Source organism: Theropithecus gelada, chromosome 3 (genome assembly GCF_003255815.1).
Source record: "Theropithecus gelada isolate Dixy chromosome 3, Tgel_1.0, whole genome shotgun sequence".
NCBI lineage: Eukaryota > Metazoa > Chordata > Mammalia > Primates > Cercopithecidae > Theropithecus > Theropithecus gelada.
This window is the reverse complement of record NC_037670.1, coordinates 8,673,688-8,700,956: the sequence shown is the minus strand read 5'-3', so window position 1 is coordinate 8,700,956 and position 27,269 is coordinate 8,673,688. Positions and strand designations below refer to the sequence as shown.

Sequence of the window (27,269 nt, the reverse complement as noted above, 5' to 3'; positions counted from 1 at the left end):
GCCTCAGAGGATCTGCACGCCTTGGCTTCCCAAAGTGCTGGGATTACAGGCGTGAGCCACCTCCCAGGCTATGAGATCCTTGATAACCATGAGATCCTATGCCAAAGTTCCCCACCCATGCTGGCCCCAATACAGACCGGAAGTTTTTGCCCCAGCAGCCCTGTCCCCCTCCTCATCCCTTTCTGTCCAGTGCCAACAGCATCTCACCTTTCCAAGCTGCGGTCCGTCCCAATGACCCGAGACATCTTTGCAAGCATAGCATGGCTGGAGGATGTGTTTCACCAAACGCGATATAAGCACCACCAGGTGCCCAGCGCGGAGGTGGATGTGGGAGAACCCCGGACGCCCCACCAATGACACCTGCGGCCTGGGAAGGAAAAGAGATGGAGCGGGGTGAGGGGGAAGAGGTTGCTCCGCGTTTTCCGCCCGCCCGCCTGCTTTCCGCGCGGCACTGAGGCCTGAGAACCGCGAGGCCGCCCGCGCGCGCCTGACCCGCCCACCCCCCTCCCGCCCGCCCCAGGCCCCGCCCTCCCGCGCCCGCCCCAGCGCCGGCCCCTTTTGTTTCCTCCCGGAGCCGGGCCGCTGGCTCCGCTGGCTCCGCTGGCTCCGCGCGGCGCTCGGCTCGGCTCGGCCGCGGGGCGCGCAGGCGGCTGCCGGGCGGCCTCGGTGCACGCCTCCCGCCTTCCCGGAGACGGGGCGCGAGACCCGGGCTCCGAGCACCGATCGCTGGGATTCCCGGGGCCAGGAGGGGGTGCAGCCGGTGGGCAGCGCTGCGCAGGGAGGGGCCGCAGCATCCTCGCCCCCCAGCGCGCCCGGGCCCGAGAAGAGGAGGCCGGGGCTCTCCGGGCCTCTCGCCGCTTAGCCTGATGCTGGAGGGACGAAGGTAGGGGCCGCCAGAGGGGCCGAGGGAGGGGGTCGCGCGGGCAACAAAGGACGGAGAGATATGGGGGGCGGCGGCCTGGCCGAAAGCGGGGCTGCCGGCCGGGAGGCATTGTCGGGGCGTGGGCAGGGGCGGGAGGGTTCGAGGCCGGCCGGTGGGCGTGGGCGGGAGCTGGCTGGGGTGTGCCCCAACTTCCCTGTTGCTTGCAGGAGAGGAGGGGGCGCTGCTTGGGGTGCCAGGGTTGGGGGCTATTCCTGGGCTGCGGGTCCCCCTGTTGAAGGCATCACCAGCCTCATCAGGGTCGCCACCCACGGACAAGGGTTTGGCCCATCTTTTGGGACGGAAGCCTGTCCCCGCTTCCAAGGGCAGAGCAAGACGGCTGGACGCGCCGCAGGGCTCTCTGGGCTCACAGAGCCTGGGGAGCACAGCCTGGTGGGCGCGGCCATGTAGCCCCCATTCCAAACCTGGGGCCTGGGAGAACAGGGACTGCCCCCCACTCCTCCCTGCTGCACCCTATGGGGTCGCCTGGCCGATGCCCTTTGCGAAACTTGGTTGGAGTGCATGGCTGAGGAGGGGTAGGAGGAGACTGAGGCAGGCGGCTTCCCTCAGGGGGTGCCCCCCCAAGCTGGCGCTGGTGGCTGGTGAGGCAGCATATTTTCTGCCCTCCTCCCGGGGAGGGGCGGCGGCCGCGGAGGATGCTTGGCTGAGCCTCCAGTGCCCGCCCGTTTGGACCTTTCAGGCGGAGCTTGGGCCGAGCTGGTGCCCACTGGGCACTGCCACGCAGGCCCCAGCCCCACCCTGGGAAGGACGGGCAGAGGGAGCACCTTGGGGGGAAATTACCCATCCAGCAGTGTGTCCCCCAGTGTCTGAGACCCTTCCTCTCTCTTCTGGATGAGAAGTGGGGGTCTGGGATGAGGGGGGCTGCCCTCACTCTTGCAGGATGCCTGAGGGAGGTGGGTGGGGTGGCCTAGGGCTGTGGGCAGAAGAGGAGGAAGAGGGTGCAGGGAGCACCACGTGTGTGCTCCAGAAGCCTCTTCCCCATCAGTTGTAAATGTAAACAATAAGCCCTTCATTCATTCAGCTGTTGTTACCTGACCCGGAACTTCTAGGGGCTGGCTGATACACAGGACAGCAGCCTCAGTGCCCCCAAAAAATGCAGCCCCGGGGTTTGATGAGTGCATTAGTGGGGAAGCTGGGGGCATAGAGGGGGTCCCCTGGAGGATGGGGCAGACCAGGAAGCTTCATAGAGCATCATGCAGAAGTTTGCTGCCAGGATGCTTGAAGGGGGTTTCGTGCAGGAGAAATAGCATGGATAAGGGCTTGGAGTCAGAAAAGGAGGCTATTGGGTTAGAGAAACAGCTTAGGATTTAGGGGACTTAGACCTGCGGTTGAGGACAGGGTGCATTACTGTCTGCAGTGCCTTGCCGGGGAATGATGGGGTTCTGGCTTCAGGACAGGTGGAGGGGGTGGAGATGGAGAGGGGCTCCAAAGGCAGAAGAGGCAGGTAGAGGTGCCTGGGAGGAGCCTGCTCCACACTCACCTGTGTGCACCTGCAAACTCCAGCCCTCGGCACTGGCACTGTGCAGGCTGGGAAGGTGGTGCCTGGAATTCTGCACTCAGAGCCCAAAATCCCAGCAGGGGGAATTTACTCCAAGGAGCACTAGTCGCTTTCCAGCATCTGCTGTCTACCTTGGCGGCGAAGAGTTCAGATGCTGGAGCTTAACAGCCCGAGTTCAAATCCCAGCTCTGCCACTGCCTAGCTATGTAACCTCGCACATTGTGTCTCTCTCTGCCTGGACATCCTCATCTGTAAAATTGGGATCCTTATGGTATCTGGCTTTTAGGGTTGTTAGGAGAACTGTGCCCTGTGACAGAGTAGATGTCCTGTAAGTGTTGTTGCTGCTGTAGAGTGGCTTCCCAGCCTCCACTCACACACGTTTCAGGGAGAGGAGGCTCATGCCCACTCCAGGCTGTTTGTCCTTCTTCAAGCAGCCTTGCTGGTTAGCCCTGACCCGGGACCTGCTGTTCCCTGCCTCACTGCAGCCTCCTCCCTGGTCCTGCCTCCCTTGGTGATGGAAAGGCCATCTCCCCACAGCTCCAGCTGTCCCTGCTCCCCACCTGGCAGGCCTGCCCACGTGTGGTCCCCCAGTTCCCTCTTGGCCTCCCTTCCTGGCCCTGCCACCCTGACAGTTGGTCCTGCCGTCTTTTTTTTTTTTTTTTTGAATTGGAATTTTGCTCTTGTTGCCCAGGCTGGAGTGCAATGGTGCGATCTTGGCTTGCTGCAACCTCCGCCCCCAGCGGTTCTCCTGCCTCAGCCTCCCAAGTAGCTGGGATTACAGGCATGCACCATCACATCCGGCTAATTTTTTTGTAGTTTTAGTAGAGACAGGATTTCACCATGTTGGCCAGGCTGGTCTTGAACTCCTGACCTCAGGTGATCCACCTGCCTCAGGCTCCCAAAGTGCTGGTATTACAGGCGTGAGCCACCGTGCCCAGCCAGTTGTACCCTCTTGATGCCACCTGCTCTACCTCCACTTCCATATCCAGGGGAGGGAAGCTGCGTTTGTGACGCTCTAATTCCCTGCCCATTGGTTCTTGTAAGAACTTCAGATTTTGTGCAGGTTAAAAAAAAAAAAAAAGAAAGAAAGAAAGTATATATTAAGTGCTTACTTTGTGGAGAATGGTTCTGAGCTTTTTTGAGATGGAGTCTTGCTCTGTCGCCCAGGCTGGAGTACAGTGGTGTGACCTCAGCTCATTGCAACCTCTACCTCCCGGATTAAAGCAATTCTCCTGCCTCAGCCTCCCGAGTAGCTGGGACTACAGGCCCATGCCACCAAGACTGGCTAATTTTTTGTAGTTTTAGTAGAGGCGGGGTTTCACCGTGTTGGCCAAGCTGGTCTGGAACTCCTAACCTCAAGTGATCTGCCCACCTTGGCCTCCCAAAGTGCTGGGATTACAGGCCTGAGCCACCACACCCGGCCTGGTTCTAAGCTCTTTAAATTCATTCCTTCATTTGTGGATATTTTAATAAGGCTGCCTACATTTAACAGATAAGAATATCCTGGTGCAAAGAGGTGGCTGTGTCTGCCCTTGATGCATTTGCTAAGCACCTACTGTATGCCTGGGAGGTATGCCTCCTTCAGCCACACTGCTCTACCCACCCTCTTCAGGTTCATGTCCCTGAACAATTATGATCCTGCCTTCTCAGACACCCACCCCTTTTGCTCAGGTGCAAAGTCCAAATACGCTATCTACCTTTTAGGGGCCGCCCCCAGTTGTATCTTTCCACTGCACCTCTCCCCATGCTCCCAGACTGGGCACACCCAGACTTGCCTCACCTAAGGCTGCTGTGGCCCCTTTAATAAACTGCGAGGAGTGGGCATGGTTTGAGGAGCAGGGCTGGCTTTGAGGGTGGTGTGGGAGTGCCCTCCGATCCCATACCTTTGGAATTATTTTGTTGCAGGGAACAGGAACCTCCTTCAATTAGGTTAAGTGAAAAGGGACTTAAGAGTAGAGAAGAGAGAACTTGTGCAGCAAACAATTGCAGGCGACCTGGCCCCCCGGGACCCCGGAAGCTGGCAGGCAGCTCCTCCTCTGGCTTTCCTCTCTGTGGACTGCGGTTTCATTTTCTCGGCCTCTCTCAGCGCATCCATCCTGTCTCCTTCTCCCCTACAGGCTCCGTCTCCTTGGGTTGTGAGCGTGGCTGTGTTGAACGGGGCTGTAGCCTGAGTCCACGGGACCTCCCAATGGGGGTCTCCTTCATCTTGGGGTGCAGAGAGACACTGATTAGTCCAGCCTGGATATGGAAGCCCACCCGCCTCTGCTGGGCTGGTGGGGGGCAGGCCACGTGGTCTCTGGGGCTGGGGGTTGAAAACGGGGCTGGCACAGCTGGGATAATTGGTTGGCTGCATTGATGATGAAAGTTGTGTGCTAGGTGAGGACCAGCGAAGCTGGGCATTCAGGGAGCTCATGAGCTGATGGAGGAGGCAGACCCATGGTCAATTAGCCATTGTGCCACCGGATGTGGGACTGATCAGTTGCAGCGTGATTTGTTGAAAGAAACCAGAGTGCACTGATCAGGCCTGTGTGGGGAGGAGAGGACAGGTGCGATGGCCAGGGCTGCCTGCCACTGGCTTCCCCTAGCCCTGCCCTGGGACAGGAGGAGGCTCTCTCCTTTCAGGACCTGGAGATGTAGGTCCGACCGGCAGTGTAGGACTTGAGCTTTTTTTTTTTTTTTTTTTTTTTTTTGAGACGGAGTTTTGCTCTTGTTGCCCAGGCTGGAGTGCAATGGTGTGATCTCAGCTCACCGCAACCTCTGCCTCCTGGGTTCAAGTAATTCTCCTGCCTCAGCCTCCTGAGTAGCTGGGATTATAGGCACGCGCAACCACGCCTGGCTAATTTTTGTATTTTTAGTAGAGACGGGGTTTCACCATGTTGGCCAGGCTGGTCTCGAGCCCCTGACCTCAAGTGATCTGCCCGCCTCGGCCTCCCGAAGTGCTGGGATGACAGGCATGAGCCACCGTGCCCAGCCAGACCCGAGCTTTTGAGCCTCCTGACCTGGCTCTTCTCACTGGGCTGCAAGGCTAGTCACAACGGAACCAGTAATACAAAACTCGTGTTTGCAGAGGAAAATGCTTCAAAATGTTAATGAAACGTTTCCCTTCTGAGTAGAAGGCAAAACAGGCCAGATGGCTTTTATTAACGAGGCCTGAATTTAGGACCTTCTCTGCTTAACGGCTTCTGTCTTGACGGAGTGTTTCTTGCTCCATGGCTGGGATCATACCTTCCACTCTAGCCTGAGCCCTGAGCGACACCCGCTCCCGATTCATTTCCCTCCTTTGCTTTTTCCGCCCCTTGGGATGAGAGGGTGGAATTTCCGGCTCACCAGGAGAAGGGCCTGGTTTTTCAGCGTCGCCCCCACCACCCTGAGGTCTCAAGCTGGTCTGCCCTTGCCTGCAGTTAAACCTGGCTGATTCTGGCCCAGCTCCTTTTGGGGGTGCTCTAGCCCCTGCCCACCCCACAGTGTGCAGCACTGAGCTTCCAGAAGCTTTTACTAAATTGGGAAGACATCCGCCCTGCTTCTGACAATGTAAACAATACTAGCGCTTTCCAGAAACATTTCAAGGCCAGACACTTTGATGCCTAGTGGAGCTGTTGGCTGGGCAACGGTTGCATATTGATCTGAAGGTTATGCTGGGAGGCCGGGCTGTGGTGTGTTGGGTGGGGTAGTCTGGAGGGCTTCCTGGAGGAATAGAACTGGGGCTAGGGGCTGGGCATGGTGGCTCACGCCTGTAATCCCAGCACTTTGGGAGGCCGAGGCTGGCGGATCACGAAGTCAAGAGTTTGAGACCAGCCTAACCAACATAGTGAAACCCCGTCTCTACTGAAAATGCAAAAGTTAGCTGGGCGTAGTGGCGTGCGCCTGTAATCCCAGCTACTTGGGAGGCTGGGGCAGGAGAATCGCTTGAACCTGGGAGGCGGAGGTTGCAGTGAGCCGATATGGCACCACTGCATTCCAGCCTGGGCGACAGGGCGAGACTCCGTCTCAAAAAAAAAAAAAAAAGAACTGGGGCTAGGTTTTGTTTTGGTTTGTTTTGAGACAGGGCCTGGCTCTGTCAACCAGGCTGGAGTGCAGTGGCGTGATCTCGGCTCACTGCAGCTTCGACCTCCCAGCCATCTTCCCACCTTAGCCTCTCCAGTAGCTGTGACTACAGGCGCATGTCACCATGCCCAGCTAATTTTTATATTTTTCTGTAGACGGGGTTTCACCATGTTGCCCAGGGTGGTCTCACACCCCTGAGATCAAGGGATCCTCCCACCTTAGCGTCCCAAAGTGCTAGGATTATAGGTGTGAGCCACTGCATCCAGCAGTGGCTGAGTTTTGAAGGGTAGGTGGGCTTGAGGCAGTTAAGGAGGGCATTCATGATGGGGGCAAAAGAAGAAAAGTCGAGAATGGAGCAGCAGGGAGTAGAGTGTCTGTCTGGGGGCTCAGTGAAGAACCCACTATTCTCCCACGTTGAGTGTGAAGTTGGGGGAGTTATACTGGCGGGAGAAGTAATGTTGGGCGTCTGGGTTTTTTGCCACCTTGTACCTTTCTGCTTCTGCTAGGCTGTTCCCTTTTGTAATGTAGGCTGTTCCCTGCACAAACCCATTCCTTCCCTCCCTCCCTCCCTCCCTCCCTCCCTCCCTTCCTTCCTTCTTTCTTTCTTTCTTTCTTTTTTGAGATGGAGTCTTGCACTGTCGCCCAGGCTGGAGTGCAATGGCGCGATCTCGGCTCACTGCAACCTCCGCCTCCTGGGTTCAAGCGATTTTCTCACCTCAGCCTCCCGAGTAGCTGGGATTACAGGTGCCTGCCACCACGCCCAGCTAATTTTTTGTATTTTTAGTAGAGATGGGTTTCACCGTGTTGGCCAGGCTGGTCTCGAACTCCTGACCTCGTGATCCGTGCGCCTTGGCCTCCCAAAGTGCTGGGATTACAGGTGTGAGCCCCCGCGCCCAGCCCATTCGTTTCTTTACTTTGCTCACATTCAGCTTCTTTGGAGCCAGGGACCACAGAGGAGTTGGAAGACGTCTGAAAGGGGCTTGTGTATTCCTGGTTTGATTCCAGAAAGGACTTGAGGTGATTTACAATGATAAACACAGTCTAACCTGATTAAAAGTAAATGAGAAAATTAGGCCAGGAATCAGGGCTTATGCCTGTAATCCCAGCACTTTGGGAGGCCAAGGAGGGAGAATTGCTTGAGCCTAGGAGTTTGAGACCAGCCTGGGCAACAGAGCAAGACCTCATCTCTACAGAAAATTAAAAAACTTAGGGGGGTGTGGTCCCAGCTACTTGGGATACTGAGGCAGGAGGATCTCTTGAACCCAGGAGTTTGAATCTGCAGTGAGCTATGATTGTGCCACTGCACTCCAGCCTGGGTGACAGAGTGAAACCCTGTCTCAGAAAAAAAGAAGAGGAAAAAAAAGTTTTTATAGAGGTAATCAAGTTCAAATGAGGTCATTTGGGCCCTCATCGAATATGACTGGTGTCCTCGTCCAATATGAGCACTGTCCTTGTAAGTAAAGGACATTTGGACACAGGCATGTTCAGAGGGAAGACCACATGAGGACCCAGGGAAAAGACAGCCATCTCCATGCCAAGGAGAGAGGCCTCCGAAAAAAACAACCCTGCTATGCCCAGTGCTGTGGTTCACGCCTGTAATCCCAGCACTTTGGGAGGCTGAGGTGGGCGGATCACGAGGTCAGGAGTTCAAGACCAGCCTGGCCAACATGGTGAAACACTGTCTCTACTAAAAATACAAAAATTAGCCAGGTGTAGTGGCGCATACCTGTAATCCCAGATACTCGGGAGGCTGAGGCAGGAGAATCACTTGAACCTGGGAGACGGAGGCTGCAGTAAACTGAGATTGCCACACTGCACTCCAGCCTGAGCAACAGAGCAAGACTCTGAAAATGAAAAAAAAAAAGGGGCCAGGCACGGTGGCTCACGCCTGTAATCCCAGCACTTTGGGAGGCCGAGGCGGGCAGATCACGAGGTCAGGAGTTCCAGACCAGCTTGGCCAATATGGCAAAACCCCGTTTCTACTAAAAAGATAAAAAATTAGCCAGGTGTAGTGGCGCACACCTATAGTCCCAGCTACCCGGGAGGCTGAGGCAGGAGAATTACTTGAACCCGGGAAGCGGAGCTTGCAGTGAGCCGAGATCATGTCAATGCACTCCAGCCTGGATGACAGAGTGAAACCCTGTCTCAGAAAGAAAAAAAAAAAAGCCTGAGTGAGACTTTGTCTCACCAAAAAAAAAAAAAAAAGCGAAAGAAACCAACCCTGCTGGCACCTTGACCTTGGACTTTTTCAGCCTCCATAGCTGTGACCCCTACATCTCTGTTGTTTAGGCCACCTAGTCTGCGGTCCTTTGTGATGACTGCCGTAGCAGACTAATACAGTCCCTAAGACCAGCATCTGTTCCCTCACGGACACCATCATCCCCCGTTACTGGCTGATCAGCTGCGGGTTGCCTCTCTGACGCAAGTATCTGGGCTCCTGGCTTGCTGCTCCGTCCCTTCTTCTCGGAGTCTGTGTCCTCAGTCAGCTTGGGTCTGGGGTACGGGGAAAGAGATGCATCTGTACAGCTGCAGAATCCTGGTATGAGCTCAGGAGAGCCTCTAAGAGCAGCTATGCCAACAAGAGCAGGAACCGGCTGGGTGTGGTGGCTCACACCTGTAATCCTAGCACTTTGGGAGGCCAAGGCGGGAGGATTGCTTGAACTCAGGGGCTTGAGACCAGTCTGGGCAACCTAGCAAGGGCCCATGTCTGCAAAAAAATAAGCAAAAAATAACTGGACATCATGGCACCTGCCTGTAGTGCCACTGGGGTGGGAGGAGCTGAGGCAGGAGAATTGCTTGAGCCTGGGAAGTTGAGGTTGCAGTGAGCCCTGATTGTGCCACCACCCTCCAGCCTGGGTGACAGAGTAAGACCCTGTCTCAGAAAAAAACCCAACTGAATAAGAAAACAAGGCCAGGCGCGGTGGCTCACGCCTGTCATCCCAGCACTTTGGGAGGCCGAGGCAGGTGGATCACAAGGTCAGGATATCGAGACCATGGTGAAACCCCGTCTCTACTAAAAATACAAAAAATTAGCCGGGTGCGGTGGCGGGCGCCTGTAGTCCCAGCTACTCAGGAGTTTGAGGCAGGAGAATAGCGTGAACCCGGGAGGCAGAGCTTGCAGTGAGCCGAGATCGCGCCACTGCACTCCAGCCTGGGGGACAGAGCGAGACTCTGTCTCAAAAAAAGAAAACAAAAGCAGGGCCCCCCCTTTGAGAGGAAGATCCGGCCTCTGTCTACTTGAACCCCTCCAGTGATGGGGGGCTTACTGCCTGTTCCTTTGTTTGTGGGACCTACCCCTGGGAACACTCCATGCCTTGTGTGCTTGGGGGACCAGCCTTTCCAGCACAGCCTGTCAGTCAGAATGTTGATCTGCTTCTTTCTGTCCTTCCCAGAGATAGCTCTGAGCAGGCTGGTGAATGTGGCGATGAGGTGTGAACAAGACACTGTAAGAATCCAGCTCGATGTGAGGAGGACGAGAGTAGCAGAGGAGGGCATTTTTTTCTTTTTTTTGAGATGGAGTCTCGCTCTGTCGCCCAGGCTAGAGTGCAGTTGTGCCATCTCGGCTCACTCCAACCTCCACCTCCAGGGCTCAAGCGATCCAGAAGAGGGCATTTTAATGCATTCATATATTCACTAAACATATATTTTTGAGCTCCTGCATGGGCTGGTTGCTGTCCTAGGTACCGAGAGCCAGCAATGAACAAGATATGGAAAGATCTTGCCCTCCTAAAGCTGCACCCATGGTCTGGTGCAGTGTTCACACCTGCAATCTCAGCGGTTTGGGAGGCCGAGGCAGGATGATCGCTTGAGCCTAGGAGTTCGAGACCAGCCTGGGCAACGTAGTGTGAGACCCCGTCTCTTATTTTTATTTATTTATTTACTTTGAGACACAGTTTCACTCTCTCGCCCAGGCTAGAGTGCAGTAGTGTGATTTCAGCTCACTGTGACCTCCACCTCCTGGGTTCAAGCAATTCTTGTGCTTCAGCCTCTCCAGTAGCTGGGATTACAGGTGCCTGCCACCACACCCAGCTATTTTTTTTTTTTTTTTTTTGGTATTTTTAGTAGAGACAGGGTTTTGCCATGCTGATCTTGAACTCCTGATCTCAGGTGATCCACCTGCCTCGGCCTCCGAAAGTGCTGGGATTACAGGCATGAGCCACCGCACCTGGCCCCGTCGCTATTTTTATTTTATTTTATTTTATTTTTTATTTTGTTTTGTTTTGTTTGAGACGCAATTTCACTCTGCTGCCCAGGCTGGAGTGCACTGGCACGATCTCAGCTCACTGCGGCCTCCGCCTCCTGGGTTCAAGCGATTCTCCTGCCTCAGCCTCCCGAGTAGCTGGGATTACAGGCATGTGCCACCACGCCCGGCTAATTTTTTGTATTTTTAGTAGAAATGGGGTTTCACCATGTTGGCCAGGCTGATCTTGAACTCCTGACTGCAGGTGATCGCCACCGCCAGCTTCGGCCTCCCAAAGTGCTGGGATTACAGGCGTGGGCCACTGTGCCCAGTCTGTCTCTATTTTTTAAAAAATGTTTAAATAAAAAAGTTGTACCCAGTGAGAGGAAGGGCATTCTAGGAACCCGGCATGGCACGTGTGAAGGCCTGGATATGTGACCTAGTGGATATGAGTGTGGGTGGGTGTCTGTGGCTTTCAGCCAGAATTTGATGACTAACATGCGGTTCCCTTTCTGGAAGCAGCAGAAGAAAAGAACCGATGTTGAGGCCAGGCACGGTGGCTCACACCTATAATCCCAACACTTTGGGAGGCCGAGGCAGGATGATCAGTGGAGCCCCAGAGTTGGAGACCAGCCTGGGCATCTTGGTAAAACCCTGTCTCTATAAAAAATACAAAAATTAGCCGGGTGCAGTGTCTGTAATCCCAGCTACTCAGGAGGCTGAGGTGGGAGGATTGCTTGACCCCCAGGAGTTTGAGGCTGCAGTGAGCTGTGATCGTGCCACTGCATTCCAGCCTGGGCAGCACAGCAAGACCCTGTCGCAAAAATAAATAAATAAGTAAATAAATAAATAAATAGTAAAGACCCTGCCTTGAAGGCTAATTAGTGACTGTCCTCACCCCTGGGCCACCAAATTAGTTCTGTTCCTCCTCCACCCTCCCTGCCCCTTGTAGTGTGCTGGGCTGCCCCTCAGGGGCATAGTGTGCTCACGGCCTGCTGGGTTCGTCTTTTCTCCAAGACACCACACCCTGGAGTGGACCCTGATTTGCACCCCGTCCCCTCTGGCTGGGGCGGCTTATGCCACTCAGGGACCAGGCCTGAACCTCAGTGGGCTCAGCCTCTTCCCCAACCCTTGCCTGCAGGAGAAGGTGTAGGAGTGAGAGAGCAGCACCCTGGGGTGCTGACTTGAGGCCCTTCTTCTTCTTCGTTTTTTTTTTTTTTTTTGAGGCAGAGTTTTGCTCTTGTCACCCAGGCTGAAGTGCAATGGCGCGATCTTGGCTCACCGCATCCTCCACCTCCCGAGTTCAAGCAATTCTCCTGCCTCAGCCTCCCAAGTACCTAGATTATAGGCATGCACCAGCACGCCCGGCTAATTTGTATTTTTAGTAGAGACGGTGTTTCTCCATGTTGGTCAGGCTGGTCTCAAACTCCTGACCTCAGGTGATCCACCCACCTCAGCCTCCCAAAGTGCTGGGATTGCAGGCATGAGCCACTCTGCCCAGCTTTTTTTTTTTTTTTTTTTAACAGAGTTTTACTCTTGTTGCCCAGGTTGGAGTACAGTGCTGTGATCTCAGCTCACTGTAACTTCTGCCTCCTGGGTTCAAGCGATTCTCCTGCCTCAGCCTCCCTAGTAGCTGGGATTATAGGCGCGCGCCACCATGCCCAGCTAATTTTTGAATTTTTAGTAGAGCTGGGGTTTTGCCAATTTGGCCAGGCTGGTCTCGAACTCCTGACCTCAAATGATTCGCCCGCCTTGGCCTCCCAAAGTGCTGTGATTACAGGCATGAGCTTCCGCGCCCGGCCTCTTCCCACCTTTCGTAGTCTCCGGCGTCTATTACTCCCCTCTGTATTTTCATGTATACCCATTGTTTAGCTCCCACTTATAAGTACCATCATGTGGTATTTGATTTTCTGAGTTGTTTCGCTAGGGATAATGGCTCCCAGTTCCATCCATGTTGCTGAAACAGACATGATTTCATTCTTTCTGACGGCTGAGTGGTATTCCGTGGTAGACATATACCACATTTTCTTTATCCAGTCCTCCCTTGATGGACACATATGTTGATTCCATATCTTTGCTCTCGTGAATTGTGCTGTGATCAACATACCAGTGCAGGTATCCTTTGGACAGAATGAATCATTTTCCTTTGGGTAGATGGCAATTAGTAGGATTGCTGGATGGAAGGCCCATTCTATGTTCAGTTCTTTGAGAAATCTCTGCACCGTTTCCCATAAAGGTACTAATTTGCATTCTTACCAACAGTGTATAAGCGTTCCCTTTTCTCCACATCCTTTCCAACATGCATTGTTTTCAGGCTTTTGAATAATAGCCAGTCTGACTGGCGTAAGATGGTATCTCATTGTGATTTTAATTTGCATGTTCTGATGATCCGTGATGCTGAGCATTTTTTATATGGTTCTTGGCCGCTTGTATGTCTTCTTTTGTGTGCACTGTTTTTATGTCCGACTTCTTTCACTCAAGATTGTAATTGCGAGGTTCTTACATATCATTGCATGCAGTTGGCATTTGTTCATTCTCATTGCTGTATGTTATTCTACTATGCGAACAAACCACAACTTGTTTACTTTTATTATTATTATTATTATTGAGACAGAGTCTCGCTCTTGTCTCCAGGCTGAAGTGCAATAGCATGATCTCGACTCACTGCAACCTCCACCTCCAGCGTTCAAGCAATTCTCCTGCCTCAGCCTCCCGAGTAGCTGGGATTACAGGCACCCACCACAATGCCCGGGTAATTTTTTTTTTTTTTTTTTTGTATTTTTGGTAGAGACGGGGTTTCACAATGTTGGCCAGGCTGGTCTGAAACTCCTGACCTCAGGTGATCTGCCCACCTCGGCCTCCCAAAGTGCTGGGATTACAGGCGTGAGCCACTGTGCCCAGCTTTTTTTTTTTTTTTTTTTTTTGAGACAGAGTCTTGCTCTGTTGCTAAGACTGGAGTGCATTGGCGTGATCTCAGCTCACTGCAGCCTCTACCTCTTGGGTTCAAGTGATCCTCCTGCCTCAGGCTCCCAAATAGCTAGGATTACAGGTGCCTGCCACCACGCCAGGCTAATTTTTGTATTTTTAGTAGAGATGGGGTTTCACCATGTTGGCCAAGCTGGTCTCGAACTGCTGGCCTCAAGTGATCCACCCGCCTTGACCTCCCAAAGTGCTGGGATTACAGGTGTGAGCCACCATGCCTGGCCTTATTGACTCATTCTAATGGTGATGGATGTGTGGGTTATTTTCGGTGTTGGACCTTTTTTTATGGCTGGTGGTTCTGAGCATGCCAACTCTGTGTGTCCAGCTCTCACAAGACAGACAGGCTGGGAGTTCCCAGGGCCCTGTGGTCCCCAGGCTGTTGGTAGGGCAAGGAAGATGCCTCCTTTATTTTTAACTTTTTTTTATTTTTTAAATTTTTTTGAAACAGAGTCTTACTCTGTCACCCAGGCTGGAGTGCAATGGCATGATATCGGCTCACTGCAACCTCCGCCTCCCTGGTTCAAGCGATTCTTCTGCCTCAGCCTCCCAAGTAGCTGGGATTACAGGTGCACACCACCACGCCTGATTAATTTTTGTATTTTCATAGAGATGGGGTTTCACCGTGTTGGTCAGCTGGTCTTGAACTCCTGACCTCAGGTGATCTGCACACCTCAGCCTCCCAAAATGCTGGGATTACAGGCGTGAGCCACCACCCCTGACCAGAAGATGCCTTCTCTACAACTGAGGAACCGCAGCCCTTAGCTCGGACATAGTGAGAATGGTAGTGTGGGGGACCAGAACCCGGGCTTCTAGACTCAACCCTTGCTTGTCTCCCAGCTGCAGCTGCCAGAGAAGTTGGGGTTTGACTGGGGCACTTGGCCTGGGTCTGTCCTGCCCTGCTCAGCCCCGGAGCGCCGAGCCTTGTGCTGTGTAAACGTGGTCCTCACTATATACTGTGGTCTTGCCAGTTTCATCTCCCTCCCTCCTGTTTGAAGCCACGTGGGCTTGTGGAGCCTGGGTTCCGGCCCCAGATCTGCTGTGATGCTGGGGCAAGGCTCCATCCCCACGCTGGCTCTCAGCTGTCCCCACTATCTGGATGGCCACCAGGCCAATGGGTGTTCTCAGGGCAGCTCAGGATTTATCCCCACCCCGTTCTTCTTGGGGCTCCCCCGTACCCCCACTGCTGGCCAGCAACTGTGTGAGTGTTTCCTGCACAGCTGGGGCTGCAGCTCCCCGCGGGCCTGGCAGAGCAAGTGGGAGAAGGCTGACCAAGTATGGGTGGAGACAGCAGCACAGACAGCCGGGCACCCTCCCATCGGCTCTCCCAGACCCGAGGGATAGTGTATATAAGGCTCAGAGCTTTGGCTTCCTCCTGAGAGCCGGCAAGACTCACAGGGAAGGGGCCGTCCAGCCCTGCCCTCTGCTTGCCCTGGCCAGGGAGGATGTGGAGACTTTAGCTTCACCACTGGGTGACCTAAGTCAAGCTTCTCAGATTCCCTGAGCCTTGGGCAAATGCAAACAAAGCCGCGTGGGCTAGATGGGCAGTGGGGCCCGTGGAGCAGGTGAGGTGCCAGCCTGGAGTGGTGTCACACCCAGGACCCCCCACTGGATTCTGCATGGTGCAGGATTGGGGTGGGACTGGCATTCTAGTGCATGTGTGGGCATTGGGGTGCTTGGTAGGGCAGGACTTGGGGAGCCCCCTTCGTGCTCAGAGCAGGGCTCACCATTGGCTCAGAAAGCCTGGCCTGGCAGTCAGCATTTGGGGTCCTCTCTGTTGGGGGCTTGCCTCTTGGTGGGTGTGCAGTGGAGATAATGTTTCCTTCTCCCTCCCCTTGTGTCTCTTATCTTTTTTTTTTTTTTTTTTTTTTTTTTTTTTTATAAATAGGGTCTTAGGCCAGGTGCGGTGGCTCACGCCTGTAATTCCACCACTTTAGGAGGTGAAGGCGGGTGGATCACCTGAGGTCAGGAGTTCGAGACCAACCTGGCCAACATGGTGAAACCCCGTCTCTATTAAAAATACAAAAATTAGCCAGGTGTGGTGGCGCACTCCTGTAGCCTCAGCTACTTGGGAGGCTGAGGCACTAGAATCGCTTGAACCCGGGAGGCAGAGGTTGCAGTGAGCCGAGATCATGCCACTGCACTCCAGCATGGGTGAGAGAATGAGACTCAGTCTGAAAAGAAAAAGGGTCTTGCTCTGTGGCCCAGGATGGGATTCAGTGGGACAATCATAGCTCACAGCTCACTGTAGCCTCAAACTTCTGGGCTCAAGCAATCCTCCCGCCTTAGCCTCCTAAGTAGCTGGGACTACAGGTGTTTGTCACTATGCCTGGTTATTTTTTTTTTTTTAATTTTAATTTTTTAGGAGGTGAGGTCTCACTGTGTTGTCCAGGCTGGTCTTGAACTCCTGGCCTCAAGTGATCCTCTTGCCTTGGCATCCCAGAGTGCTAGGATTGCAGGCGTGAGCCACCGTACCTAGCCTATCTTTATTTTTCTTTAAAAAAATGATTAAGAAGCCGGGCTTCCTTCCTTCCTTCTTAAAATATAAAAATTATCTGGGCATGATGGCAGGTGCCTGTAATCTCAGCTACTCGGGAGGCTGAGGCAGGAGAATCGCTTGAACCCACGAGGTGGAGGTTGCAGTGAGCTGAGATCACACCATTGCACTCCAACCTGGACAACAGAGGGAGACTCTGACTCAAAAAAAAAAAAAAAGATTAAGAAATTTGTTAGATATTCAGAGGAATAGACAGTATACATTGAACATCCATGTGCATCCCATAGGGCTAGGAAACAAACCTTAGAAATATAACAAAGGCTGGGCATGGTGGCTAATGCCTGTAATCCCAGCACTCTGGGAGGCTGAGCCAAGAGGATCGCTTGAAGCCAGGAGTTCAAGACCAGCCTGGGCAACATAGTGAGATCCTGTCTCTACAAAAATTAGCCGGATATGGTGGCATACACCTGTGGTTCCAACTACTTGGGAGGTTAAGGAGGGAGGATCACTTGAGTCCAGGAGTTCGAGGCTGCAATGAGCTATGATTGCGTCACTGCACTCCAGCCTGGGCGACAGAGGGAGACCCTGTCTCCAAAAATAAATAAATGAATAAATAAATAAATAAAGTCCCCAGTTACCCCACCCCAGTCCCTTCCCACCACCAAACCACCCCTCCCTGTTCTTACAATGGAGTTCATCCTGTAGGTGCCTCCAGGGCAGGCAGGCCAGTTGCCAGGGAGGGCCCTCTAGGGTAGCACCTGTCCCTCCAGTGTACACTCACGTCCCCTGTACAGACCAGGGGCTCTGCCATCTGCGCCTACACACCCACTGCTCTGCCCCCTCTCCAACACTTGGCATTGCCAGGCCTTTTGACTTGCCCATTGGATAGGGCACCCTGGGTTTGCCTTTTCCGGGGGAGGCGCAGTGGCTCTCTGTCTCTCAGCTGGTGGGTTGTGCAGCCTGGCCTCCCCCACAAAGGCTGGTCCCATTCCTGCCCACCTATCGTTGGGTGCCCTCAGGTTGGTGCCCCGTGGTTCCTTTAAGTTCTCTGCTGCAGCCCCTACCTCCCCCCGCCTCCCTCCCTGCGTTCCCTCTCTGTCCCAGATCAGGCCACATTTTGTTTGTTTTTGAGATGGAATCTCACTTTGTTGCCCAGGCTGGTGCCCAGGCAATGGCACCATCTTGGCTCACTGCAACCTCCACCTCCTGGGTTCAAGTGATTCTCCTGCCTCAGTCTCCCAAATAGCTGGGATTACAGGCGCCCGCCACCATGCCCAGCTAATCTTTCCATTTTTAGTAGAGTTGGGGTTTCGCCATGTTGGCCAGGCTGGTCTTGAACTCCTGACCTCAGGTGATCCTCCCATCTTGGCCTCCCAAAGTGCTGGGATTACTGACATGAGCCACCACACCCGGCCACATTTTAGGGGTCCGCTTCCATCTCAGCAGCCCCCAACGGGCCTCTCTCCCTGCACCTCAACCTTACTGCCCCCGCTGGCAGTTCACCATCATCCTGAGCTCCCAGAGTGGTCTTGCTGGCGTGCTTGTCTGATTGTGGGGGACCCCTGGCTTGGAGTCTTTCTGTGGCCCCTCATCCCCTCAGCCTGATTGCTGGGGCACGTCGGGGAGAGCCTGCCTGTCTCTCACACTCTCTAGATGCCCCCCTGCATTCCAGCCCGACCAGATCCTTGGGTGTTGGGTGGACCTGGCAGAGTGTGGTCAGTTTCCCTTGCTGGATCCCAGAACCCTCTGCCCCGCAGGTGCTCCCTGCCCAGGCTTCAGGTTACGGGGCCCTTGCTCCTCCGAGAGGTGCTGTTGTGCCTGGTGCCTTAGGGCTTGTGGCGTGTGGGTAGGGACTGTGCTGAGCCTACCTCTGGGGCCTGATTGTGGGGACTGTGGGTTACCCTCAGGAAGTGTGGGCATGAGCTCCCCAGCTGCCGGGACCCCCGAGGGCCCTGGAGAGAGTGGGGTCTGGTGAAGACTGGATATGACCCACCCCAGCCAGCAGGAGTGTCCCTGCCAAGCACCTGCCCCTCCGGGAGTGAGCCACGTCCGGGGTCTCTGCAGGCGTGCCCACTTCCTGGCTCCCACCTCCCTCGCCCCAGGACGAGGCTGGCCCGCCAAACTGAGACGGGCTTTCCACTGCTCCACTTGGCACCCGTCCCTCTCCGCCGGGGCCCTGATTGGCAGAGAGTTCCGAGGCTGCAGCCCGCCACCCCTGGGCAGCTGAAATGGAAGCCATGAAATGCAGCCGGGGCTTGTCTCCAGGAAACGGCAGAGGAGGGTGGCACAAAAGGGGGCCTGTTGGTCTGAATGCCACCCCGCCCTTGCCTGTCCATCCTGTGCACCAGGGCCTCCAGAGAGTAGTGACAGTCCCCTTCCTGAGCAGCCGGGCACACTCCTGGGGTGTCTTCTCTGCCTCACTCCCAGGAGGTGGTGATACTTGTACTCCATTTTACAGGTAATGAAACTGAGGCTCTCTCTGCGCCAAGGGCTCACAGCCACTCGGGGTAAGTCTGGGGTTTGGAGCTGGGACTGCGCCAGGCTTCTCCCACATCGGCCGCAGTGTGGCCAGAGGCCAATTTATCATCAAGTCCCAGCGTTTTCCAAGAATCCCTCTCTCTTCCTCTGTCCCACCAGCACAGCTGAGTCACACAAGGGCAGGTGGCCTCCCCCGTCTTCCTGTTCACCATTCTCCCCTCTCCCCTTCCGGGTGCTCCTTGGGGACAGGGGGGCTGCTCCCCCTCTGCACCCTTCTCCCCCTCCCACAGCGAGGGTGGCCGGGCCTGACTGAATGCCGCCTTGGTTCTTCTCTCCTGCCAGCTCTTTGGTTTCCTTTGTGAGCCGTGGCAGGCGGACGCTGTCCCCAGAGGCCAGGGGGCTCACAAATGTTATTCCAGGGCTGGGCTGGGCAGGATGGGAGGTATGGAAGGGCCAGACCCGGGTCTGATTCCAGGACAGCCACTTAGCAGTGTGTGACTTTGAGTCCCTGAACTTCTCTGCACTCGGGAAGCTCCACCTGTCACAGGACCTTTGCCTTGTCCAGGGGCTGAGGACATGAGACCACATTCGTGCAATGCCTGGTAGACAGTGGATTCGTTTTTTGTTGTTGTTGTTGTTTTTTTTTTTTTTTTTGAGACAGAGTCTCGATCTGTCGCCCAGGCTGGAGTGCAATGGCACCATCTCGGCTCACCACAACCTCCGCCTCCTGGGTTCAAGCGATTCTCCTGCCTCAGCCTCCTGAGTAGCTGGGACTAAAGGTGCCCGCCACCATGTCTAGCTAATTTTTTTTTTTTTTTTTTGTATCTTTAGTAGAGATGGGGTTTTACTATGTTGGCCAGGCTGGTCTCAAATGCCTGACCTCATGATCCGCCCGCCTCAGCCTCCCAAAGTGCTGGGATTACGGGCATGAGCCACCGCGCCTGGCAATGGTAGGTTCTTCGTACTGGAGGCTGCTGGGGGGTTCGGGAGGGCCAGAGGGCAATTACGGGAGCGTTCCCTGGGAGGAGTGTTTCTGGGGATTTGTGGCCTGGAAGGCCTTTGTCCTCTGGGCCACTGTAGGTTTGCTGTCGTGGGAATTCCAGATCATGGCTCTGTGCCAGGCACCATGGCTCAGGCTGGGTTCCCAGGGAGGAGAGACTATGGCCCTGCCTGAAGTTACCTGTGAGCTCCCGGGTGGCATGACGAAGATAGACAAGAACAGCGTACTCTCTCCTCCTGGGCCCCACATGTGATCCTGAGGTCCTGGGAGACTTCCTGGAGGAGGTGGCATCAGGCTAATTGTCAGTAGGTAATGCAAATAGATGAAGTGAAACAGGTGGGAGAAAAGGCACAGGCGGCCACTGGGAGGTGGGACAGTGTCAGGCGGGTGGTAAGGACCTGCAGGGTCATCTGCAGGAGCCTCCAGTGCCAGGGACAGGGTTCTTATGCCTGGTCTCTGCCTCAGAGGGGATGCTGGTTGGTGGGGAGGCCAGACCAGCTGTGTGATGAGCTGGGCTGATCACCATGAGCCACTCAGACCTGAGTGCTATGTCCTAAGGACGTGAGAATGGTGTCTTGGACTTCTCACCTCTTGGGTAAGTATCATTCATTCATTCATGATCTAGTTTGTTTATTTCTTTATTTTTATTTATTTATTTTTGAGATGGAGTCTTGCTCTTGTTGCCCAGGCTGGAGCGCAGTGGTATGATCTCGGCTCACTGCAACCTCCGCCTCCCGAGTTCAAGTGATTCTCCTGCCTCAGCCTCCCAAGTAGCTGGAACTACAGGCATGTGCCATCACGCCCAGCTACTTTTTGTATTTTTAGTAGAGACGGGGTTTCACCACGTTAGCCAGGCTGGTCTCAAACTCCTGACCTCCAGTGATCTGCCTGCCTCGGCCTCCCAAAGTGCTGAGATTACAGGTGTGAGCCACCACGCCCAGCCCTTTTTAAAAAAATTTTTAAACTTTTTTAGAGACAGGGTCTCAGTCTGTCTCCCAGGCTGGAGTGTGGTGGTGTGATCACAGCTCACTGCAGCCTCAACCTCCCAGGCTGACGCAATCCTCCCACTTTAGCCTCCCCAGTAGCTGGTACTACAGGCACGCACCACCACACCCGGCTAAATTTTGTATTATTTTGTAGAGACAGATTTTCGCCATGTTGCCTGGGCTGGTGACAAACTCCTGAGCTCCAGCAATTGACCCATCTCTGCCTCCCAAAGTGCTGGGATTACAGGTGTAAGCCACTATGCCCTGCCTCTCCCATCCTAAGTGTATGGTTTGGGCCAGGCATAGTGGCTCACTCCTGTAATCCCAGCACTTTGGGAGGCTGAGGTGGATGGATCACCTGAGGTCAGGAGTTCGAGACCAACCTGGCCAACATGGTGAAACCCCGTCTCTACTAAAAATTAAGTGTATGGTTTGATGACTTCTAGTATAAACGCAGAGTTGTGCAACTATCACCACACCTCCGTTTTAGGACATTTCTACCACCCAGAAAGTTCTCTGTGCCCATTTGCAGCCAGTCTGTGTTTCCAGGCCCAGGCAACCACTGATCTGCATCCTGTGTGTGCAATTTTGAAATTGCATATGAATGGACTCATACAATATGGAGTCCTTCGTGTCTAGTTTCTTCTACTTAGCAAAATGTTTTAAACATTCATCCAGCCGGGCGTGGTGGCTTACACCTGTAATCCTAGCACTTTGGGAGGCCGAGGCAGGTGAATCACCTGACATCAGGAGTCCGAGGCCAGCCTGGCCAACATAGTGAAACTCTGTCTCTATTAAAAATACAAAAAATTAGCTGGGTGTGGTGGCAGGCACCTGTAATCCCAGCTACTCTGGAGACCGAGGCAGGAGAATCGCTTGAACCCAGGAGATGGAGGTTCCAGTGAGCCAAGATCACGCCATTGCACTCCAGCCTGGGTAACAGAGCGAGACTCCGTCTCAAAAGAGAAAAAAACAAAAGCATTCATCAACAACTACTGATGTTGCACACATCAGTAGTTCTTTATTGCTGAGAAATATTCTGTTATATAGATAATACCACTTTGGGCCAGGCATCGTGGCTCACACCTTTAATCCCAGCACTTTGGGAGGCTGAGGTGGGGGGAATTGCTTGAGTCCAGGAATTCAAGACCAGCTTGGGCAACGTAGTGAGACCCTGTCTCTACAAAAAAAAAAAAAAAATTTAGCCGGGCGTGATGGCACATGCCTGTAGTCCCAGCTACTGGGGAGGCTGAGGTGGGAGGATTGCTTGAGCCCAGGAGGTTGAGGCTGCAGTGAGCCATGATCACGCCACCACACTCCAGCCTGGGTGACAGAGACCTGTCTCTGTTCTAAAATAAAAATGAAGACTGGTCATGGCAGCTCACTCCTATAATCCCAGCACTTTGGTAGACTGAGGCAGGAGGATCCTTTGAGTCCAGGACTAGCTTTGGCAACATATTGAGGCTCCATCTGCAAAAAAATAAAAAGTTAGCTGGGCATGGTGGCACTTGCCTTTGGTCCTAGCTACCCAGGAAGCTGAGGTGGGAGGATCACTTGAACCCAGGAGTTTCCAGTCTGCAGTGAGCCATGATTGCACCACTGCACTCAGCCTGGGTGACAGAGTGAGACCCTGTCTGAAAAATAAAAATAAAATAAAAAACAGCTGCCCTACTTTTGTTTGTACATGCACTGGTTGATGGAGATTTTACTTTGGTGCTGTTATGAGTAAAACTGGTATGAACACTTACTTATAAAACTTTCTATGGACACATGTTTTTGCTTCTCTTGGGTGGTTGGGTTATATGGGAGGTATATTTTTAACTTTCTTTTTTTTTTTTGAGACAAGGTCTCACTTTTTCATCCAGGCTAGAGTGCAGTGGCACAGTCTTGGCTCACTGAAATCTCTGCCTTATGGGTTCAAGCGATTATTGTGTCTCAGCCTCCCAAGTAGTTGGGATTACAGGCATGTGCCACCATGTCCTGCTAATTGTTTTTGGATTTTTGGTAGAGATGGGTTTTCGCCATGTTGGTAGAGATGGGTTTTCACCATGTTGCCCAGGCTGGTCTCCAACTCCTGGGCTCAAGTTATCCGCCTACCTCAAGCTCCTATTTTTAACTTTTTTTTTTTTTTGAGATGGAGTCTCCCTCTGTTGCCCAGGCTGGAGTGCTGGAGTACAGTGGTGCAATCTCGGCTCACTGCAAGCTCTGCCTCCCGGGTTCATGCCATCCTCCTGCCTCAGCCTCCCGAGTAGCTGGGACCACAGGCGCCTGCCACCATGCCTGGCTAATTTTTTGTATTTTTAGTAGAGACGGAGTTTCATCGTGTTAGCCAGGATGGTCTCGAACTCCTGACCTCGTGATCTGCCCACCTCAGCCTCCCAAAGTGCTGGGATTACAGGCGTGAGCCGCTGCACTCTGCCACTATTTTTAGCTTTTTAAGAAACTGCCCAACTGTTTTCCAGAGTGATTGTACCATTTTTTTTTTTTTTTTTGAGACGGAGTCTCGCTCTGTCACCCAGGCTGGAGTACAGTGGCCGGATCTCAGCTCACTGCAAGCTCCGCCTCCCGGGTTTACGCCATTCTCCTGCCTCAGCCTCCTGAGTAGCTGGGACTACAGGCGCCCGCCACCTCGCCCGGCTAGTTTTTTTTTTGTATTTTTTAGTAGAGACGGGGTTTCACCGTGTTAGCCAGGATGGTCTCGATCTCCTGACCTTGTGATCCACCCGTCTCAGCCTCCCAAAGTGCTGGGATTACAGGCTTGTGCCACCGCGCCCGGCCTGTACCATTTTTTATTTCCACCAATACTACAAGCATTGCAGTTGTTCTGCGTCCTCATCAGTCCTTGGTATTGTCAGCTTTAAAAACTTTTAGCCATTCCCTTTGTTGGGAAGTGGTATCTCTTGTGGTTTTGATCTGCATTGCCTGGATGAGTAATAATGTTAGTCATCTTTGCATGTGCTTATGGGCTCTTTGTATATCTTCTTTGGTGAAATGTGTATTCAAACCTTTCACCCATTTTTAACTGGGTTGTTGCTTTCTCAGTGAGTTGCAGAGTTCATTCTGTTTCCTGAATACCAGCCCTGGCTGGGCGTGGTGGCTCATGCCTGTAATCCCAGCACTTCCAGAGGCGGAGGCAGGAGGATTGCTTGAGCCCAGGAGTTTGAGACCAGCCTTGACAACGTAGCTAGACCCAGTCTCTATAAAAAAATGAAAAACAATTAGCCAGGCATGGTAGGGTGCACCTGTAGTCCTAGCCACCCAGGAGGCTGAGACAGGAGGATTGCTTGAGCCCAAAAGTTGGAGGCTGCAGTGAGCTATGATCATGTCACTGCACTCCAGCCTGGGCGATAGAGCAAGACCACATCTCAAAAATAAAAAATTTAAAAAAAAAAGAAAAAGAAAAAAAGAATGCAAGTATGGGCCAGGTGTGATGGTTCACACCTGTAATCTCAGCACTTTGGGAGGCCGAGGCAGGTGGATCATTTATTTGAGGGCAGGAGTTCAAGACCAGCCTGGCCAACATGGTGAAACTCCATCTTTACTAAAAATACAAAAATTAGCCAATGGGATGGCAATGGGACACCTGTAGTCCCAGCTACTTGGGAGACTGAAATAGGAGAATCGCTTGAACCTGCGAGGTGGAGGTTGTAGTGAGCCGAGATTGTACCACGTGGGTAACAGAGCAAGACTCTGTCTCCAAAAATAAATAAATAAATAAAAGAATGAAAGTCTATTATTAGATACGATTTATAGCTGTTTTCTCTGTGGGAGGGTTTTTGGGCAGAGAAGAGGCCCTGGGCTGGGGGTCAGGAGGGGGAAGGAGTTCCTTGAACCTCATTTGAGTTCCAGCAATGCTCTCTCTTCTCTGCATCTGGAATTCCTAGGTGAGAGGGTCCCCCAACTGAGCCACGGGAGCAGGAGGTTCATTTGGTCACCCACAAGGTGGGACATTTACTGTCACCAGAGGCCGCCCCCACTCACCTTTGCTGGCGTTGGAGATGCTGACCCAGCCTAACCAAGCTCTCAGAGAGCTGTGCCCAAAGTTGGCTCCCTCATTGAACAAGCCACCAGGAGGGCCAGGTTCTGGGGACCAAGGGAGCAGCCTTGTACCCCAGCATGATCGACTCCCAGTCCCTAGAATTCCCGGGGCACCAAGGGCATTAAAATGTCAGATTTAGCGAGTCCTGAGGGCCAGGGCTGGCAGGCATGCCCAGTGCTCTCGTGGGCACACCAGGGCGTGTCGGCTCCACTGCTGTGTGCCTGGGGGCAGCTCGCTTTCCTCTGCTCTTACAGCTGCCAGGCCAAGGGAGGAGGCGATCCTTCACTCAGATGTGCCAGGACAGGTAGTAGTGTTGCTGACTCATCGGATGTCCTGAGAACACACACACATTCCTGCCGTGAGCATTGTGGGTTGACATCTGTATTCACCAGAACTTTTTTGGAAATGCAAATGACATAGTCCCTCAAATAGGTTTAGGAAAAAAAAAAAGGCCAGGCGCAGTGGCACACGCCTGTAATCCCAGCACTTTGGGAGGCCGAGGCGGGAGGATTGCTTGACCCCCGGAGTTTCAGACCAGCCTGGGCAACATAGTGAGACCCTGTCTCTACAAAAAGCTTGTAAACATAGCTGGGGGGTTGGTAGCATGCACCTGTGGTCCCAGCTACTCGGGTGCCTGGGAGGTTGAGGCTGTAGTGAGCTGAAATCGTACCACTGCACTCCAGCCTGGGCAACAGAGTAAGACCCTGTCTAAAAAAAAAAGAGAGAGAGAAAAAACAATTGTGAGATTTGTTGGTTGATGTAAATGAAGAGCTCAGCTAGGCACGGTGGCTCAAGCCTGTAATCCCAGCACTTTGGGAGGCTGAGGAGGGCGCAGATCATGCGGGAGATCAAGACCATCCTGGCTAACACAGTGAAACCCCGTCTCTACTAAAAATACAAAAAATTAACCGGGCGTGGTGGCGGGTGCCTGTAATCTCAGCTACTCGGGAAGCTGAGGCAGGAGAATGGCATGAACCTGGGAGGCGGAGCTTGCAGTGAGCCGAAATCGCGCCACTGCACTCCAGCCTGGGCAACAGAGCAATACTCCATCTAAAAAAAAAAAAAAAAAAAAAAAAAAGAGCTCAAGTGACCAGCTTCAGGCTCAGCTGGATCCAGGCCCTCCTGGGGACTCAGCTCTGCTGTCTCTGTGTTGGCACTGTTCCCTGGCAGGCTCTCCCATGCGGTGACCAGAATGGCTCCTGCAGCTTCTGGCTTGTATCCTACACCCAGGCAGCCCCAGAGCAGGGAGAATTCTTCCTGAAGGTTTCAGCCACAGCCCAGGCTCTGGGACGCCTCACACGATCTTCCCTGATGGCCAGGCCTGTGTTATGCATCCCCTCTAGGAGTGGGAATGAAGTCAACCCACATAAGTCATATGAGTCAAGGATGGGGAAAATATAGACCAGGAGCGGTGGCTCATGCCTGTGATCCCAGCACTTTGGGAAGCCAAGGGGAGGATCGCCTGACGTCAGCAGTTCGAGACCAGTCTGGCCAAGATGGCAGAAACCCCCTCTCTACTAAAATACAAAAATTAGCTGGGCCTGGTGGCAGGCACCTGTAGTCTGACCTACTCAGGGGCTGAGGCAAAAGAATTGCTTGGACCCAGGAGATGGAGGGTTGCAGTGAGCCAAGATCATGCAACTACACTCCAGCCTGGGTGTCAAAGTGACTCTGTCTCCAAAAAAAAAAAAAAAAAAAGGGGGAAAAGAGACTGGCTCACGCCTGTAATCCCCGCATTGTGGGAGGCAGAGGTGGGAGGATCACTAGAGGTCAGGAGTTCGAGACCAGCCTGGCCAACATGGTGAAACCTCATCTCTACAAAAAATACAAAAATTAGCCAGGCATGGTGGCGGATACCTGTAGTCCCAGCTACTTGGGGGACTGAGGCCGGAGAATCGCTTGAACCCAGGAGGCAGAGGTTGCAGTGAGCTGAGATCGTGATACTGCACTCCAGCCTGGGCAGCAGAATAAAACCCTGTCTCTAAAAATAATAATAACAACAAAATTAATGGAGAAAAGGTTTCTTCAAAATCTGCGACTGCAGATATGGCTGGACAGACAAGGGCATCTCCTGTATCAGAGATTTCCTGTGTTTCTGAGGTCCAGACGTGAGGATGCTTTTGCCTGGAATCCTCCATCTGACTATGGTGCTCTGAATTTCCTCTCCCCATTGGATGGTGCTCCCCAGGGCAGAGGCTAAGTCCTACCTACAGCTCTGGGGCAGGGATGGGGCCTGGCTCATGGTGAGCCTTCCGGAAACATTGGGTGCATTAAAGTTTGTGAGTATAGGATAGTGGGGAAGAGGCCTGGGGCTGGGGGACTTGTCCACCTCTCCGGCCCCCTGCAGCCAGTCCCATCTTGCTGCCCCCGATCCCCTAAACAGATAGCGTCATACCTGGAGGCTTTGCTCCTCTCCAGAGTCCCTTTTGTCCTGTAAGCTCTTCTCTGCTTCATCATAATGACACAAAGCTGGCCGGGCATGGTGGCTCACACCTGTACTCCCAGCACTTTGGGAGGCTGAGGCGGGAGGATCACTTGAGGTCAGGAGTTTGAGACCAGCCTGGCCAACATGGCAAAACCCCGTCTCTACTAAAAAGACAAAAATTAACCAGGCATGATGACGGGTGC

The 27,269-nt window shown here is 53.5% G+C and overlaps 1 protein-coding gene across 4 annotated transcripts in view; it reads left to right on the top strand.

The window, feature by feature from the left end:
* The first annotated feature begins 587 nt into the window (after positions 1–587).
* The window catches only part of CLIP2 (CAP-Gly domain containing linker protein 2), a 112,034-nt gene continuing 85,352 nt past the window's right edge, over positions 588–27,269 (top strand). For 2 of the 4 annotated variants that reach the window (XM_025380301.1, XM_025380299.1), the window contains exons 1-2: positions 588–883; positions 18,597–18,645. The gene's annotated coding sequence lies outside the window, so the exon portion shown is untranslated. The remainder of the gene's footprint in view (positions 884–18,596; positions 18,646–27,269) is intronic. The other 2 variants (XM_025380302.1, XM_025380300.1) reach the window with 1 other exon arrangement.